The sequence below is a fragment of the Nymphaea colorata genome, chromosome 3 (genome assembly GCF_008831285.2).
Source record: "Nymphaea colorata isolate Beijing-Zhang1983 chromosome 3, ASM883128v2, whole genome shotgun sequence".
Lineage (NCBI taxonomy): Eukaryota > Viridiplantae > Streptophyta > Magnoliopsida > Nymphaeales > Nymphaeaceae > Nymphaea > Nymphaea colorata.
In genome coordinates this window covers 24,244,549-24,263,340 of record NC_045140.1, presented here as the reverse complement: position 1 = coordinate 24,263,340, position 18,792 = coordinate 24,244,549, and the positions used below count along the sequence as shown (strand labels likewise).

At 37.8% G+C, this 18,792-nt stretch overlaps 1 long non-coding RNA gene across 5 annotated transcripts; it reads right to left on the bottom strand.

Annotated features, from left to right (window-relative positions):
• Positions 1 to 6,719: 6,719 nt before the first annotated feature.
• On the bottom strand, positions 6,720 to 18,251 carry LOC116250154 (uncharacterized). Of its 5 annotated transcripts, XR_004171335.2 has the most exons (6): positions 18,178 to 18,251; positions 17,940 to 18,086; positions 17,069 to 17,181; positions 12,127 to 12,192; positions 8,082 to 11,980; positions 6,720 to 6,983 (listed from the first exon to the last, which is right to left on the bottom strand). It is a non-coding gene; the product is annotated as an uncharacterized LOC116250154 (long non-coding RNA). The 5 variants fall into 5 exon arrangements; XR_004171331.2 differs by having other exon boundaries at positions 8,082 to 12,192; XR_004171334.2 differs by lacking the exon at positions 17,069 to 17,181.
• Positions 18,252 to 18,792: the final 541 nt, after the last annotated feature.

Sequence of the window (18,792 nt, the reverse complement as noted above, 5' to 3'; positions counted from 1 at the left end):
GAAGAAGGCGTGGAGTGAAAAGCCGCGAGCAAAGGGGTTTTTATATCCCCATGATCAAGATTTTGCCCGGCTTCCTCCCCTTTTTTTTTCCAACTGTTGTTCCCCGCTCTCATGTAAATCTTCAGAACAATAACAATTAAGCGCTTACCTTTCACACGAGACGCTAATTTTTCTTCTAAAAAACTCACAAACAATGCTTTTTTTATAAAAAAAATTATAGAATAAAATAATTTACCATTGTATTCATCATTTTAAACATATAAAAAAAATATCATTGACTCTCCTCTTTGTCGAGGTCAAGGGCAGCTGCCACCAGCAATGGCGTAGCTACATTGTGGTTGTGGTTGACTAGTGTGTGCAATTGCTTACATGTTTTTTAAAAGTTTTTTATTTTTAAATAAGAATGTTAAATATTTATTTTATCCTACCAAATTTAAGTATTTTTAAACAAATGCCCCTCCATCAAATTTTTTTTTATTCCGTTGCTGACCGCCAGTCTTTTTTTCTCTAATGGAAAGCCCGACGGTATCACTCCAATCCTAGCATTCCAGCAAAGTCCGCAAATGATTAAAATGCTAAGATGTTCTTATGTTTTAATATTTTTTATAGAAAGAAATTACATGTTAGTTTCTTGAAATAGATGAGTACCTATAGTAAATAATGTAAAAGGTGAGCTTATATCTATCATTTTGCCATCCTATCTTATGTAAATATTTTGTTGCCACGTAAACATAATGGCAAAAAAGGCTTCTCTTGCACCTAAGGGTGGGCAACTGACCCGTATGAGTCTATGAGTTGGGTTTGGGTTGGCTATTTGACATTTGAGTTAGCCCGGCAAAAAAAAATTTGTTTGGGTCAAATTGAAGTAAGCCAAGTATTGGATGCTCGACCCAACTCGATATATGTATTTAAAAATTATGTCTCAAAAATTTTATTTTGTTTTTGTTTTTTTCTCTCTCGCACTCTCTCAATAAATATATATATATATAATGCCCACATACAAACTTTTGGTGCATCACTAATGACTCCTTTAAAAACTTTTTTTGTGTCACTTATAGCTCTTTTGCAAACACATCAATGTGTGTATCTTAAATATTAAAAAATAACATGTTAAGAGTTTCAAATAAGGATAAACAAAAACTAGGTACCCAAGAGGTATGAAGTTGATTGTCGAGTCTGACCTAATAATTAAGCGGGCCGAGCTTGGGCTGCCACCAAAAGCCCAAGCACAACTTTGTCGAGCCTTGGGCCAGCTTGGCATGGCCCGATGCCCAACCTTACTTGCGCGCATCACTGTTGAAGTCTCTTTTAAAGGTTTGGAATATTTGGTTTTATGAAATTTTCTTCTTTTCTTTCTGCCTTTTTTGATCGTTAGGATAGGTTCTCAAGGACCTTGAATTGAAGTCAAGATTCGAAACAAAGATTCTTCCTGCTATCAAGCTCATTTTTATCAAGATTTTGTTCCATAAGCACTGTTGGAATAATTTTTTGAGAGATTTTCATTTTTCCTCATTTCCTTTGTTGAGATGTGAATTGATGTATAAAATAGACAGCCTCCGATTCATTCACCATTCAGGCGTTTCGAAATTCATCTGCCCATCAGCTGTATTATTTGCAACTTGATTAAAATCAGAATGTGGCCGAGATCTTTGCTTTTTATCTCTTCCTTTTTTTCTTCCTTTTTGCTGGTTCTTTACATGAATTTGCTGAACAGAGAAATATTGGGATTATTTTCAGCGAATCGAATTTCTTATATCTTCGCTTTGAAGTTTTTTTTTTTTCAGTTCTTTCACTCAAAAGGAAAGTACTCAAATAGCCATGAACAATCTTTTAGTTAACCTTCAATGCCTTGAACCGTAGCCGATCATATGCACCCTAAAAAGCACATACAAGAGAGGTGGTTATGTATCTTCTTCTGATGCATGACATGTGCCCTTCCATGGTGTATAGGTACACCGGTCTATGCATATAACCAGTTTCTCACATACAAACTAGGGACAATAATTTACAACAACAGCAACAATAACAACAATAATAATAACCAGAATAGTTATGATTATTATTATTACTGTTGTTGTAATGAGAGGAGTACTAGTTCCCTTGGTTCTTCAAGTTTATCCTCTTTCCTAGACTCGCATGTGGGGAAAGTAGGGGTGAAATTTGCAACTTTTTTTTTTCCGATTATCAACTGTTTGGTTCATCTGTAATCTAGAAGAACAAAATTGCTTTATTTTTGACTTGACAACTCAACGCCTCTGTTTTTTTTCCCTAAAAAGCTTGGGCCTCGAATCGATTCTAAGCTCTATTTTCCTTCTGTTTTGGAGGTTTCCTGCATTCTGTAGAGAAGAACAATACTTTCCATTGAGGGTGATGTTTCATAAAAAAGACTTGCCATTAAAATTTTTATACCAAGTAAGACTGCAAATTACTCTGGTCTTTCACTTCTTTTCCTGAAAACAAGAGGAAAAGATTGGGAAAACCCATCGCTCTCCAAGACTTTATGAACTGAAAGGAAGATTTTTCTCACAGGGTTGAATTGAAAAAAATCCTCTGTATATGAATTTTGTAATCTAGTCTGTTTTTGTTTGCCTGTGTCACCTACATGATCTTAATGCCTTCGAATTACGGGTTCCTCTCCAACACTTTTCTGTGTTCTTTCCTCTCCAGCTAGAAAACATGTGGACGCGCCACCTTATATATAGAGTTTGCTATATTTGAAAACACATTACCCCACAAGGACACTTGGATTAATGAGGGTGAAATACCAAAAAAGAAAAAGGAGAGGCAACTTGAGATCAGTGACCATGAACCAGAAGCCAAAGCAAGATATGCTGCAATTAAGAGCCGACCTTCCCAGGACAAGAAGCCTTCTAGCAAATGAAAAGAGAGAGAGATTACTGTTTTTGTTTCAAGGCATGCATTGGCCTTTTCTTAACTTGCTTATTGACTTGTTCTGGTAAGGAAGAAAGTGGCTGCATCCCCGTCACCCAAAAAAATTGCTAAATCACCACCTTGGTAAAAGTAACTTTCCATCCAAACATGCTTATCTTATCTAATAATCATAAGTTCTAATACATCTAAACACCTTAGCTCTTGCTTAGTGCCGTCTCCCCTAAGGTCTAGGGTCATAATGTAACTTTGTATGGATTGCATTTCTTTTTTATTATTTAATTGAACAGCACCCACGAGAATCGAACCGAACGATGATATAAAATATTCGCACATATCAACTCAACCAGCTAACTATGTCCCTTAGACCACTGTCAGGCCTTATTGAAGCAGGAATCCAACTTTTTCAGCATTTTATCTATTGAGGAAAGAAACTGGAAAAATTGTCACATATTTTCTTTTATTTTTAATTTCTATTTTTCTCATAAAATCGGCGAAATCGATTGTCTGTGTTGATGGAGGAAGGAGCGTGAAATTCACGAACTTGTGGTGGTTCTTGTTGGGATTGAGGGAATCAAGATGGTATTTTTTGGGAAACCGAGGCTCCCGGGGCCACGGTGACTACGGAACTATCCGTTGCATAGGGAAATTTCTATCCTGGGCTTGTTATTTTGTCCCCAATTGCGAAATAGTACACATGACTTTTCAAAAATTTCTTAATAAGGGCTACGAGTATTTTTCACACAGCTGGTAGAGGTTATCGGGGTTAAAAATTCGTGGTCCTGCAAAAATTAGGAAAGTTGATCCAAGAAGGGGCCGGTATGGTTCTGCCAAAAACTTAGGCCCACCATAGAGCTGCTTCTTTTTGGAAAAAGTTTACACAATTTGATTGTCCGGAATTTAAGAGGACCAAAGTGGGTGGGCCTTATGCAAGACATTGATAGTTTAAATTTTCACAGCCTTTGTTCTTTGGGAGGCACTTAAAGAAGTTTTACTGCTGCCCACAAGAAGGGCTTATTCATATGTGTCATTTAATTTCTTTCTATATCTTCTATGGATGAATCAATGTGGAGAAGCATGGTTGGTAACTGTTTGGACTTGTTCTTGTGGAAGAAGCAAAGTATAATCAATTTGAATTAAGAACCTCATGCCTGCTTTTTTTTGGAAAAGGACTAACTGCAACAGTGAATGGTACACTCAAATTAACAATAAGGAGCTGTCATGACTATTGAATCGAATGATATTAAGCATGATTTTCATTTCTCTTAAGAAGCAAGTGAGATATGTATTTGCATTTAGCAATCCTACTGATTAAGAGAAAAGTCAACATAAATTAGGTTTTTCAGGAACATATAGAGCACCCGTTTGAACATCAGAAAAGAGTTGCCGTATTATATTAAAATATGAAAGATATTTGGTGAGTCTTATAGGAAGAAGAAGTATTCTCATCACTTATTTTAATGTAACTGGGATTTTCATAAGTTTAAGCATAATCAATTAATCATGGAGGCCGGTATTCACTTTGATTGATGACATCTAACTGAAAGCTCACTATCATTACTTAGGTTTCATAAAGATGCGACCAAAATCCTATCAATAGCATATAATTTGTTTCATCCTAGGGTTGTAAGAATGAGCTTTAATGGGTCAATTCTCAGTAGCAGATATGGGTGTTTCACAAACCACTTTTTATTTCTCTAAATATTTTCAAGTTTTTTTTCAATTAGTTATTCATATTACTTTTTGAAAAGTAAATACAACAATATTTTTTACGTGTTTAGATTTTTTATGTAGGCTCTGTCCGAAAAGTTAGAAACTCTGAAGCCCTGTTTCTGAAAAAATGAGCAATCCCGTGGTGCTTTCATGCAAGAGAAAGTCATTAATTGTGAGGCGATGAGTTGGGGGAGGAGACTGGAGGGGCGGTCGTCAGGCCAACCGGCAGCCGGCTTGAAGGAGACATTCAAAGATGCCGTACGGTGCTCCAATGCACACTCCCCTTTTCAACTGTACCCTCCCTCTTTTCTTTTCCACAAGCAGCACGTCTCTGATCTGCCTCACTGTGAGCCATGAAGCAATCAGAAGGCACAGCGACTCTTTCTTTCTCTCTCTCGATATATATATATCTACATATATGCTCTGCATTCTTTTGTCTCTTCTTCCCTCTCTTCCTTACTTCCAAAGATGCGCTTCTCACCGACACCTTTTCCAGAATTTGCTGCAGAGTTTTACCAAATCTTGCATCTATTCATTCAATACAGAGCAGTAGCCATTAATGGCGGGCGCGTCCGGTTAGGTCGCACGAGCGAGAGGTGTTGTGGAACAGTTTACAGTCTGGAGGACACGTGGTGGTGGGTTTTGGTAAACTGTGGATTGTCCTCGTTTGATGGGGCCTGTTACAATAAGACAGACTCAGGTTTCTTGTTTTGTCATACATAAGGGAGTGAATGCTTCGAGGTGCGTGGAATTCTGTCCGTGGCTGAAATTGGAAATGGCAGTGAACTTTTCCTTTTATTTTTCTTCTTTTTCTTTAGGTGGGGAGGATGAGGTCAGTATGGTAGAAGAGAATCGGATGTTTTTATCATTTGGTAGTGGAGAAATGGTGGCGAATTTGTTCTCAAGTTTTCTTTTCTTATTTTCTATGTCCACTGCTAACTCATTTGGACTTACCGACTTGAGAAAAGAAATGCAGAAAAAATGTAAATGGTGAGGAGATTTGCCTCTTCCTCTTGTTATTAGCATACGAGCTGATCGGCATATACTGTTATATTTTTATGATACAGCATGTAACAAGAAAGGCAAAATATGCTCTTGTTGTGGGTGGCTGTTCTTGGAGCCAAGAGGGGTTCTTGGCTTTCACGATTTTGGGGACATTGAGGCCATGCAGTAGAATTGGAATCATGGAATGGAGGGAAGCTGCCTGCTTTCTGACGATCATCTTCAACTTTTGTGTGGAATATGACTCCACTAAAAGCGCATAAAACAGATAAAAGTAATGGTCGCGCTTCATATAAGCGAAGTCAAAACCAGATCCTAATGGTTGAGAGGAAGAGGGGGATGCTATTTCCATGTCCCCAAGCTTATTCCTTCCTTTTTTCTTCCGTAGCTTGATAAAAAAGGGAAACAAAGAGAAACCTACAGAGCTCCTCATACCTGGTTAGGTTGGTCAACTTGTATCTTTAAAATTAAAGAAGGCCACCACCTAGAGGTATCATTCTCTTGCCCAATAAAAAAGTCTTTCATTATTTATTCGGCGCTCGACAATTTAAAGGCGGCCATCACATCTTGCGGCAAGGATGAACAAGCACTGAAGAGACTTCTCTAATAGACAAAAGAACGGCACTTGAAAGAGAAGAAAGCTTGGCAGCTTCTTCATTATAGGGGAAAGCATGGCTGACAGAAGCATGAGAAAGGCCTCACTAACCAGCTTCTTACACAAGCAATTAAACAAAATACATGCTCATCATCAAAATTATTAGTTTCTTCTACTTAAAGTTTTGCTCCTCTAATGGTCTGGAGTAGTAAACACAAGGGAAATGAAGGCAGTAGCACATTATAAGAAGACCGCAATTTAGCTACTTTTATAGTTGCAAAAGATGCCAACGGTCTGCCTTCACCCTAATCCCGTTTAAAAAATTTTCTTCATCTAGACTCCAGCACCTAATCACAATCCAAAATTTAGTCCCGGAATTTGAAACGCACTTAGTTTTAAGTGTTGGGTGCTTGGTCCCAACAAGTAAAATGCCGAACCAAAAGCCTTTTTGCTTACAGCTTTTCGTCTAAGCGATGAAGTAGAATTCATATCTGAGCCAAGGTATCACAATCACGAAACCGAACAAAAACCAGATGGTTCTGCTTCAAGCTCTCTCGCAAAACGTTAAAGAAATACAGTACAAAAAGAATAAGCACGCATATCTAGTATACATGCACGTGTCTCTCTCCCTCTCTGTGCGGCCTTGTTCATGGAGATCGTCTGCCGTGATCCAGGACGGCGCCACTTTCCTACATCGGGATCATAACCAAAGGTCAGAAAGCTCCAGGAACACGTCGGCTTCGAACTACCTCGAAGAACGGAAGCATCCTCGATTCACTCTGTACTGTACATTAAACAAAAATCGAGGGCAGTTTCGTCATTTAATCTAGCCTAACGATAACACGATGCAGTGCATATCCTTGTGAACAGACTGAAAACACCCCACATGGACATTATAAAGCATGATAACACCGGTTGGGATTCCATTCGGTGAATAACTTTCTGAAAGTGCCTGATGTGTTATAAGTTAAAAAACAAAAAACAAAAAAAAAAAAAAGGAAAGGGAAAAGGGTGGCAGGAATTGCGGCTTCATTATCACGAGTAAAAGAAAATCAGTAGCCTTTTTCTTTCTCCTCGGTTTGCTTTGTTCATACATTTGAGTTTGCTTTCCGTGATGTACACAGGCGCATAGTGAAGAGATAATATAAGTTATGGTTGGCCTCTGGATTTTTCTGCAAACTGCAGAAGAGACGGTCCAAAGTGGCCAAGAGCTGCAACAGCACCTACAACTAGAGCAGGAGAATAGACACCTCCAAGCAGCTGATACTATGACCCACCCAACAAGGACGCTATCAGCTGGTCGCAACAAGAAACCAGATCAGTTCAGCCCCCATTCACTAGACGACTGATGAGAATAAAAAATACAAATTTGCAATCCTTTTAGTAAACAATTCTGCAATATGATGCCCTTTTAGCTCAAGAATGGGGAAGGAACCAAAAAAGATGTACAACAAATACATGCACGCAACTGGCTTTCACTTCCTAAAAGCAATAATACGTGCCAGCGTTCTATCAAGTATTTAGATGATCTACGAAAGTTGTTTAGAAAAATTTCTGAATAAGAAATGTCTAAATCTCAGGCTAGCATTATTTAAGTAATTTGCCAAAACAAGCTAAGAGACAGGGCAGTACTCCACTTTAAACAGTCGATAACTGGAAACAATGTCCTAATTGGGCAAGACATAAGCATGCCAAATATGCCTCCTAACAACCACAATGAGTTTTTGCTTTATCGATCTTTAGTTTCCTCAACCAAAAACCATTAATGAGCCACATAAGAAAACAACAAAAATCAAATGACTTGGTCCTATATGGTGCTCAATTATGATTCCCGAAGAGCAACATATCTACAGAGGAACAGTGAAAAAGATTAGTACCTTACCTGAGGAATTACTGAGGTTAATTTCAATGACACCACAGGCTGGTCCTGTATACAAACAGATAGGAGCAATATCTTAGGTACACATATGGACCAGGGCAAGTGAATGGCAAAAAAATGTCAAAGGAGACACCATACCTTGGCGAATCAATAATGGTTCTCCACAAGTGGAGAATTATTGCATGACACAGTAAATTGCCTACCAAATATATCAACATGTCGACTAGGAAACAGACCATATATCTCAAATGTAGAGATGCAAATTAAATTACATGGTAAAAATGAAGAGTAACTCTAAAACCTGCAAGCAAGATAAACCCACAAAAAAAAAGTTGCCACAATTCCCTCGAAAAGTATTTCCAGTTTTGGATTATTGACTAAATCAAGGGTTTGTCAAATAGAAGGAAGACAGAAGGTTAAAGATTCCCGACCAACCACATCCCCATTTACAACACACCGTAAAGCCCAAGAATTAGTGTTAAGCAGACAACGACCCATTTATTCTCCAGCATAATGACAGCTGGGAATTTCATCCCCATCTGATGCAATATTTTTGTCAACTCCTCCTCCCATTCAGTGTCCTGAAGTAGGAGAAATAGATTGAACCACGTTAACAGTCACAAGCATATTTGACGACACTTACCATGATAGATGCTTAAAGAACAAAGCAAATTCAGCCTGCTGCTATGAGGGTGCAGCATCTACTAAAGGCTAGAAGCATAATTTCAAGAAAGCAGTTTTCATGTGGGTACGACTTTAGGCCATATGATGAAGTCAAAGTGAAGGACCCCTTTCAAACCATGCACTGAAAGAAGTAATGGCGAACCAAGAATGTTACCCACAGCCATGAACAAATGCATGAGCAACTGCCATTGATACCAAAAGCAAATGCAGGTTACTTTTACTATCAAAAGATGCAGGCTACTTCATCCAGTAGTGCAGTTGGTTCCATATTCCATTTTCACTACAGAAATCATGGACCTGACTACTGCTAGTCTCCATGTACTTTTAAGAAAAGCCTTGCACTCTACAGCTCCATTAGTTTATCCTACGCAGCACAACTTTTAGTCTTCTTAATTAGAGTTTACATGAAGCCCAATATCCTTTTTGAAGCAATATCACAGAAATGATCTTTTGACTGCACAGTGGAGAAACATAAACATGGAAAAAGAAGTGGCCTTAAAGGGATTGATCATCTGACGCAAGTTCAGCTCAGCTTTAGTCAAGAAAAAATTTAGTTTCCTGCCTTGGAATGAGTCAGCATCAACAATAAATGGTTCGGAAGTGACCCAATTATAGCAGCATGGAAGCACATTGAAAAACTTGGAAAACCCCTTCTTTTTCATCAGCTGTGGGCCATACAAGAAGCTGTTCACCAGCAGAAAGTCCTGATAAGGATGGACCATCCTGCCAAACTAAATATGGCTGACCTTTGGCCTGCTCTAGAAGTATGACTAGGCCTATCATTCTAAGCCACAACCAAGGAAGCATACAAAACTTTCTTTAGACAAAGGAAAGGTGAGGATGACGAGACTGATAGCAACTTCAACATCCCTTGGAAGGAAATAATTGCTTATTACTACTGCTATAGAATCTGCATCAATTTCTTCCATATGAGAACAGCCAACTACCTGACAAAGCATACAATCTGTCTGAGAGGGAAATCACAGCTTTCAAATTTCAAGCCACCAAATTGATCAAGTTGTTCAAGTAAAGCCAGGGTGTTCCTTGTGTGTTAGCAGCATTGGCTCCTGCGCTTTAAGAATGGATATAACAAAGTATGTAGGTTTCCCCTAGCAATAATTATGTTATAATGGAAAATAGATTTCAAGGAGCTGTTAGGAAGGCATGATGTTGACAGCCATGTGACACTTATAATCGCACAGCATGGTTTAGACGGAAGAAATTTCCAAATCCTTCTCATCCACAAACAAGTCTCTGCAAAGTTACATTGAAGAGTTGAAGGCCCTCTTTGATCAGGCTAGGTCAGGCAAATGACTCAAGGACCACATCCACCCCTAAGATATTTCACTTACATTCAAATCTTTAAAAAAATTATATAATTAAAGTAAAAGACCATGTCATGTTGCCCCATGAATCTACAGGAAAATTCAACAAAAAAGTGTCATTTCAGGAAAAAAAACTGTAGAGGAACTTTCATGAATTTTAACGTCTGAGCTTCAATAGTAATTATTAAGTTAACATGCCTGAACCTGTCAATAAGAAGCAAATGTCTCTGCAGTAAAAAAAGCACACACCACGAGGCCCACAATGAGCAATTTTAACAAGAAATGTGTAAAATGAGAATACATTAGTCTCATATCAGCAACAGGCATGACAAGCCAGCAATGATTGCAACACTCATGGGAAGCTTATTTGTTAAATCTCAGCAACTAAGTCTCCTTTAGAAAGTTACATTACGTTCTTGGTGAACTCATGTCGTATAAGAATTCCTGCAAGCATATGCAATTAGCTCCATGGAGAAAATACACGTGGATGCGTGTGTGTATGCCTGATAAGGCATAGGGATTTTGCCTTAAACCTCACACTATTATGATAGTCAGCTAATGAATGATTGATGAAGAAAATACACAGAACAGAAAAGGATAACCAAAGAAAAGAAGGGAAAAGCACTTCAATCAATGATTACCTGTTTCAAATGACAGACTAAACAAAATAAAAAGTCAAAAATACCTAAGGAACGAATAATAATGCATGAATGGATCTAAAATATAGATCTGAACTAAAAAGAATCTCAAGAGCCCATCTATGACAGGCTATATGCAAGCCTCTGTCCCTTGGTTGCTTGAGTGAGCCTAGAACCTGAGCCTGGCAGGGATCTGGATCTGCAACCGAGCTTCCACCTCCATCATATCACCTGCAAATTGGATCATGATGTAGGACCTGATTCTTTGGGCTCAAAACGGATATGGTACCAGTCTGGACCCACTCTAGACCCACTCTGCAGCAGTGCCTAAGTATTATATATACATTACACAGTTACTGTATAATGTATATGTATGCTGTACGTGTGAAAAAAAAATAGGAGCATTTTCAACATCTCATCACTTTCAGTTCATGCAGCTGGGCCATTGGTCTATTAAGCTTCTTCAAAGGGCAGATTCTTTCAGGTCCATTAACTTGTGCATTATCACATGGTAATTTCATGTTTAATACTTCACCAAGTGATTACTTAAGGACACCTAGCAGGCCGTTTTAACTGTTCTCATATATACATGTACCACAAGGCTCAGGCAGATATTGTTCCATTAAAGTCTTGCTACTCATTTTTGCTTCTGGACTGACTCAAACAATTGGCTCTCATTTGCATGGGCTTAATTAGAGAGAGAGAGAGAGAGAAGAAAGTGCACACAGACAGGAGAGCAGAGTTACAAGTTCAGAATTTCATAATAAATCTAAAATATAAATAAGTGTGCACATGGTATATTGCCATTAAGGATCAACCTCCGATTATGTCTTCCTAACACAGACATATCTTCGTTGATCAAGTTTTCGTGCATTGCTGTTGTTCAGTCTTAATGGCCTTGTATTCCTTTTTATTATTTTTTTCTTGTTCACCAATAATCAACGATCCTTCCGCAGAGCACAAACTGGTGACTTCACATCATTCACCTGCCAAGGAGCAGAAGTGTTCGAGTGTTTTTCAAAGCAGAAGATGGCTCACTCTCCTCCTCCAATACAATCCCTCCAGTGCAACCCACTGGCCTCTCCCCTCTTTGGGCCAACTCTTGTTCTTATTCTTATTCTACCAACAGCAAACACCAAAAAGCAGCATCTCTCTCTCTCTCTCTCTCTCTCTGCCTTTCAAGAGGAAAGCTTGAGACCTCTCTTTCACGAAGGTGGATTGATGTTAGTTTCATCAACGAAATTTGTAATATATTCTGTAACCAAATAGCCATTATAAATTAACTTAATACTTACAAAATATGGAAGATGGATCTCCATATTGAGGGAAATCTAAGCAAAACTGGAAATGATGATATGTAATATAAATTTTACTGTGCGTGTTAGAATGTGATATACATACATCTTTTCCATGTTGTCTGCATTGACTGAATTAAACATGAGATGCACGGATAAAACTGCACTTGTACTGCAAGTCAAACAACAGACGCATGAGTATCATGCCCAATCTTTAATAAACAATCCCAAGTCAGAAAGTCCATGAACAGAACTGCCTGTTACAGTTTATATCTCATAAATCAGACACCTCCTCAAGGAAAGACCCTTCAAGCTAGCCCATAGAAGAAAGAAAGAACACATGAAAAGAAAGCCAGTAGAGACCAAAGACAGAGCCAATAAGGATCACCAAAGAGAAGAAGGATAATACAACACATTAAGGAATGTATTATCTCAAGGACAGATGGTTAAATGATTAGACAGCAAAGAAGTTTCCATTACATGATACATCTGTTTTTCATTGCAAGAAAGAAGGAAGTAGCTTATGATAAGCACAATTAACATTTCCAACCACTCGCAAATAGCTATAGAGAACCAACTGTATAGCAAAGATGTTTTAGGACAGAAATATTTACCATAAGCAATGTCTAGATGAAAGATTTACGAGAATGACAGTGTGTTCAAGATTGACATTGACAATAACAGAGTCAACAATTCAACAATGAATTAGAAAATATCTTAACTTTTGAACAAACACAAAGTACGGCCTAGAGTCTAGACATTCTTTGATGAACCAAATGGTTGAAACAGAACGAGAACATAGCCAAAAAAACTGATCTAATGGGGGAAAAATTAGAATTGGTGTAGTTTCCGGAGAAATTCAAAGGCATGGTCCCTGTATCATAACACTGGCATTCAGTAGGCACTATGGTGCAACCAGTGGAGCTGATACCCATTTCATGTACAAATCAAGGGCATCCACTCATATCCACACAAAAAAAAAATCTCGAGTAGACAAAGCATACAACTAAAAACTAAAATAACTTTGCAGGTTGTTCTCCACAGTCTGCAGAACGTTGGAGGCAGATATTTTGGCAGCCCAAGAAGAACAATGCAGAATGAAGCAAAACCGACAACCTTAACACATCCCAATCCTTTTTCTATTCCTTTAAAACTTGAATTTTATATTTCAGTACGAACTAGTCTGATTAAAATTTTTGGACTACGACTGGGATTTAGTTCTACAGATGAATCTATTCACAACTAAGATTTTGTTTATTCTACAAGTACATATTGCAGAATGATGATTCGAAGAGACAGACTGATTACAGGAATTTTATCACAGGGGCTGGAAAACCAACCAAAGCACTTCAGAAGCGTATGTAAATTTGTCTTGCGTTGTGACACCGGGACTGCCACAAGTATTAAGATGTAGAACCATATTTCTCCAAAAAAGGTCGTGGTTCAACAAGATAGCATATCAACTTGAAGAATGACAGAATCCTTGTCTTTCCCATGTCAAAAATGTCAAGGATCAAGCTCTTGAGCTATGTCACACAAAGGGCACCACACCAATGTCGACCTGGTTGGACATGGTTGCAGGTATGGGACATGGAATGGACACAGCAGACTCATATTTTGTATTTCTTTTGCCATATTTTGGTATTTTTTATCGTAATCTACAGTTTATGAATATAAACAATAAACATGTGTTTGTTTGCTTAAAGTCTTATTCCACACCCACACGTGTCCAGATCCCTAGTGCACCCATGTGACATAGCTCTCGAGTCATTGGCCATAATCTGTTTGAAAGAAGGGTGAGAAAAGTTATTTCAAAATCAAAATAGCCACCTTACATGCATGATCATACCTTTTCATGCAAAAAACAGTTGTAAGCATATAAAACCATGTATAAACAATGTAGATGCAACAAATTTTGTTTGCAATCAATCAATAACCAATTCTAATTCTCTACAACTAACCATTAGAAAACAACAGAAACAAGTTTTCTAAATATAAAATGGATTAAAAAAATGGTATGAAGCGAATCTTGAAGTTTCATGAATTGGTTATAAAAACTTTAAATTAGTTTGGTAGCTTTTGAACCAACACAACATTGTATGAAATCAGTTCTTGTGTTGATGAACAAATTCAATACTGCCTAAACTAGCTTATAATTCCATATGGCCCAAAATGGTTCAAAACCGGCAAAGATATTAATAAACCAATAGAAAACTTTATGAACGAGCCTTAAATCCATGTAGTATCATCACAATTGACAACAAATCAGTTCAAATTTCAAAGCCTTATGAACTAACTTAAGTATGCCGTGTGTAAGTCATTTCTTTTGACTACTATAAGGGTTGATCGGTTTCAAGGTTGTATACCTGTATATATGCATTATTTCATATAATTATTGATTCATTATCATGGGATAGTGAATATTGCATTGTAAACATGGCATGATAATGCATGTATTTTGATTGTTTGATTATCAAGTATACATAAGGACAATATTAACATTAAGAGTGGTAAAAGAGTAGATAAATCTGCATTTGTGACCACGAAAGTGGCCAAGTGCATAGCTAATCTTGTGTTCTACATCGCTATATGTGTAGTTCAATATTGGATTGGCTTAAACTTATCGAAACAATGTGTGCTACCCAAAGATACTCTATCATATTCAAAGTTTAACTAGGGTAAAATAGGAGACATACACTCAGTATCTGGCATGTAGCACCCAAAGGTGCCATGTCCATTTGCCATGGTTTTGTATAGATCTCCTGGTTTTACCAGTTATAGATAAGGCAGAGAACCTTTGTGGGTTAGAGTTTATCACCAAAGTGGTGCCCTAATGACCCCTTGTACTTGCCTTGGAAATAGTAAATATAAAAGGCCTTGAAAATTTACCTTTTCAACAAAGTCTCATATGAAGGATGTTCTCTTGATTAATGGCTTAAATTTTATTGGAAAAGATTGTCTATGAGGTTTTGGAGTTTGCCTTGTCAAAAGATACATTAACTTCATTATAAATTAAAGCATAAATTCTGTTATAATACCCATGAAAAGTGGGAGTCATAATGTAACTTAGCAGTTAGCACATTGCATAGGCAACATAATGTAGTTAAGATACAAGACATTTTCTCCTTGGACAATCTGTAGGATTAAGTGTTATTTGAATAACTTGTTTCGGACATGAGCAGTTTGTCAAACTATAGTTGATAGCACATTGTGAGTGTATGTCTATAAAATTCTCCATAAGCATGAAAGGAAGAATGTGTCTCCCACTTCAATACTCATAAAAGCAAAAAAGAATATGCTTTCTTAGTGGTAGGGAGTATACTATACTAGACTTCTGCACAGGCCATGCAGTGTATACTTCATTTTGATCTGGTGAGGGTGAATTTTATAAGAAGTTCATGCAAGATCTTATTTGGATCATGAGAGATTGTTTTAGATCCTCTTATTAATCTTTTGGTGCCATATTTTTTTGGGGAACATTTGTGAGTTTCTATTAATTGGATACATTGAATTTTATGTGATCACAATTCAGTATCATGTATGATTCTCTAAATTGTTGTTGTGCATTTCACATCAAGTTTTTCAGTCATTTGAAACAGAGAATTTAGCAAAACAACAACTTAAAAGACCAATTTGTTCACAAAGTAATTTACATGGTATGTATGGCCAGCAAAATACATATTTTAGGCCAGGTGGAAAAACGTCGGAATTAGTGGTTTAAGTCAACCTTAAGGGGCCTCTAATGATATGATTGTGATGTTTGCATTCATGCTTATAATGGTCATTTACAGTCTCTCTTATGTACAAGTGTGTCCATTTTTTATGAGGGGATGGAGACGCTTAGGACTCAAGCGACACAACGCTTGAGAGATTTTTTTTTTTTTTTTTTGAGACTCAAAAAAGAGAGGAATTGGTCCGGCTCTCTCTTGCCCTGATGCCTGTTCTCATCGTCGGCAGCAATGGCAGAGGAGAAAGCGGCTGCACTCACACCAAACCCTGATTTTCAGCAATGCCTTAATGAAATGGGGAAGCTCCAACAATGAAAGAAAATCTTGTACACCCAATGCCATTTCTATTCACTTTTTTTTTTCTAAATGTCGTCTTCCATATTAGGAGAAAGGACTCCCTCAAGCATGTCAAAGTTGTTAAAAAATAGAATGTAGTAGAAGGAGAAAGAACTCTCTCAAGCATTTAGTTTTTGCTACCTTTCAACTTACAACCCCTCCAGTCTATCCATTCATCCATATTGTAATCAATTTTATGTACAAAAACTCACAAACTACCACAATCAAGCATCCAATCAAAAGCGATGTTTAACCATCCTGAAAAATAATTCCTTTATCAAGATGAGACAGCAGTACATGACAGATATGCTGCTAGTTCACTAAAAAGTAAAACCACGTAAGCCCATGCCTATAACTCCCATTAGGAAAAAAATGGAGCTGGACTTTTTCTTCTGTTCACTTGCACATATCTAGTACTAGTAAAATGGACAGATTAACCTGATTGGAAGGCAGGCTCAGATACCCACCCTTTGGACAAACAGCTCATATGAGCACTTGTGTCAAAGTTGCCCTCTAGAGCTACTCATTTACTCTTAACAATAGCTACAAGCATAAGCAGCTGTGAAAGTGACAGTTCATCATTTAAAGAAAAAAAAAAAAAAAAGAGGCGAAAGGTGTTAATTGATGAGCTAACTTATTGAAAAAGGTCGGCCTTCATCTTAAGCATCTGAAAATTGAGGCAGTTATATTTTCCATAGGGTAGACTCTAAAGGTAAGTTATTTGATGACACAGCATATAAATCCACCTTCTGAAGGAATTGGAGAAGGTCCTCTACATGTGATGTTGCATAAGATTCAGCCAAAGACTCAGCTTGCTAGTTCTTAAGATTAGATAAAACTACGTCAGTGACCTGGTTTTCACATCAAAACAAGTTCTTAAACTAGTTTGATGCTAGAACCAGGATCCTAACATGGTTTAAAGGCGTCAAGTGATCAAACGGCAACTGTTGATGCCATATGATAAAAAATGTACAGATGGAATACCATAATGAGAGAAAACCTATGCCTGCAGCATCACGTCCAAAGGATGAAGATAAAAATTTTCCTTTGCAATGTGCAGTCTTCATCCTCCAAATGGTCGGTCTTCTAGACAGCCACTACCAAAAGAAAGCTCATTATTGGAGTTAGTAAAAGATCTTCATAAAAACAGATGCTTAGAATTATGCAACTGATATTTGGAAGGAAACTACAATGACCCAGATCGGACTTGGAAAATTTAAATGGCAGTTCCTTTGAGAAAAAAAAAAAAATTGTGTCAAGGCCTGTGGCAAGTAATATAGATTCATTCGTTGGCGAGCGGCATATCCTAAACCTATCAACCAATGGTAGGCAACTCTAGACACACGTAAAGGGAAGTGTAAAGGAAAATGTTCGCAAACATGAACGGTATATTGAACAAGAAGTTGCCAAGCACGCTCTAGTACCAAAAATACTTATATCACAGGTGTACTCGTTCACCAATTCAACCAGGGTACAAATGCTCTATAATTTCGCAGCTGACAATGCACACCAAGGCATCATTGTGGAGCCACGCTTTATTTTACCAGTAAAGGACGTAAGCAACTGATGAGCAAACCGTCTTTGTCAACACTTGGCACAAAACAACTCCATTCAGCTCTGTTGGTCCTTTCTTCCCTTGATTGCACTGTTTCCTTTATAGAAAAACAGCGCATCGTCAAATTCAGGAATCACCTACCACAAGCGCCCAAACTCCACTCTCCGCAACCAAAGGATTTCGACCGCATAAACCCATAATCGCGAAAGCAATAATCTAAAAATCCGGGTTCCTTATATAAGCAAATACAATTTGCACACAATTTAAGACGAAACAGTAGAAAAGAGGAAAGGGAATAACTTCTCTGACTCGTGGAAAGAACTGCATTAGCCAGCCGGATCAACTTGGCCCTGTAATCTTCCACCGAAGACACAAACCCTAATGGACGTCCTCTCTCTCTCCCTCGCCGTGGAAACCGGTAACGGCAGCTTGATTTGCAGGTCAAAACTGAAAAGGACACGTAGCTTCTCATTTATATGACGGTCACAAGAAAGTGCCGCCAAACCCAAAAAGAAAAAGGGCGCGAGCGTCGGGCTACCGTGGCCTTTCAGCGCACGCCATGATCCGGACCCATGCTAAGGATGTCTATCGTCAGCTCCAGCTTGGCAGGCCCATCTCCTTGCTTCCGAATTGCCATCCCAGACTCCCCCACTCCTTATATTTTGAATTGTCGGTCACTTCAATTACATTGCTGGTTACTTATTGTGGCACAATAAGGCCATTTGTTAGGCATGTTTATGTGCATTTTTTAACCAAAATGCCAATGCGGTGGCTGTTTTTAATCGAGAGAAAAACAGAGAGACAAATATCCATTGTGGGTATTTTTGTAATTTTGTTTTAGTTCGCTTTTTTTTAAAATTTTATCTCAACTATTAATCTTTTTTAAATGAATGTCTACTCTGCGTGACTTTGGATAGTTAGAGTTACCGTTTACTCAATATATATGTATGTAGTGAACAAATGATGTTTCTAACTATCAAAAATCACTCAATCATTTAACTAACCAATGTTTTTAGATAAAATAGATGAATTGGATTTTTCTTATCATCTAGCCTCTCGTACATACACGAATGCGTGAGGTGTTGAATCATTCTCAATATTCCTATGAACTGTTCTATCAATATAACAAACCAAACATGAACTTGAAGCTCTA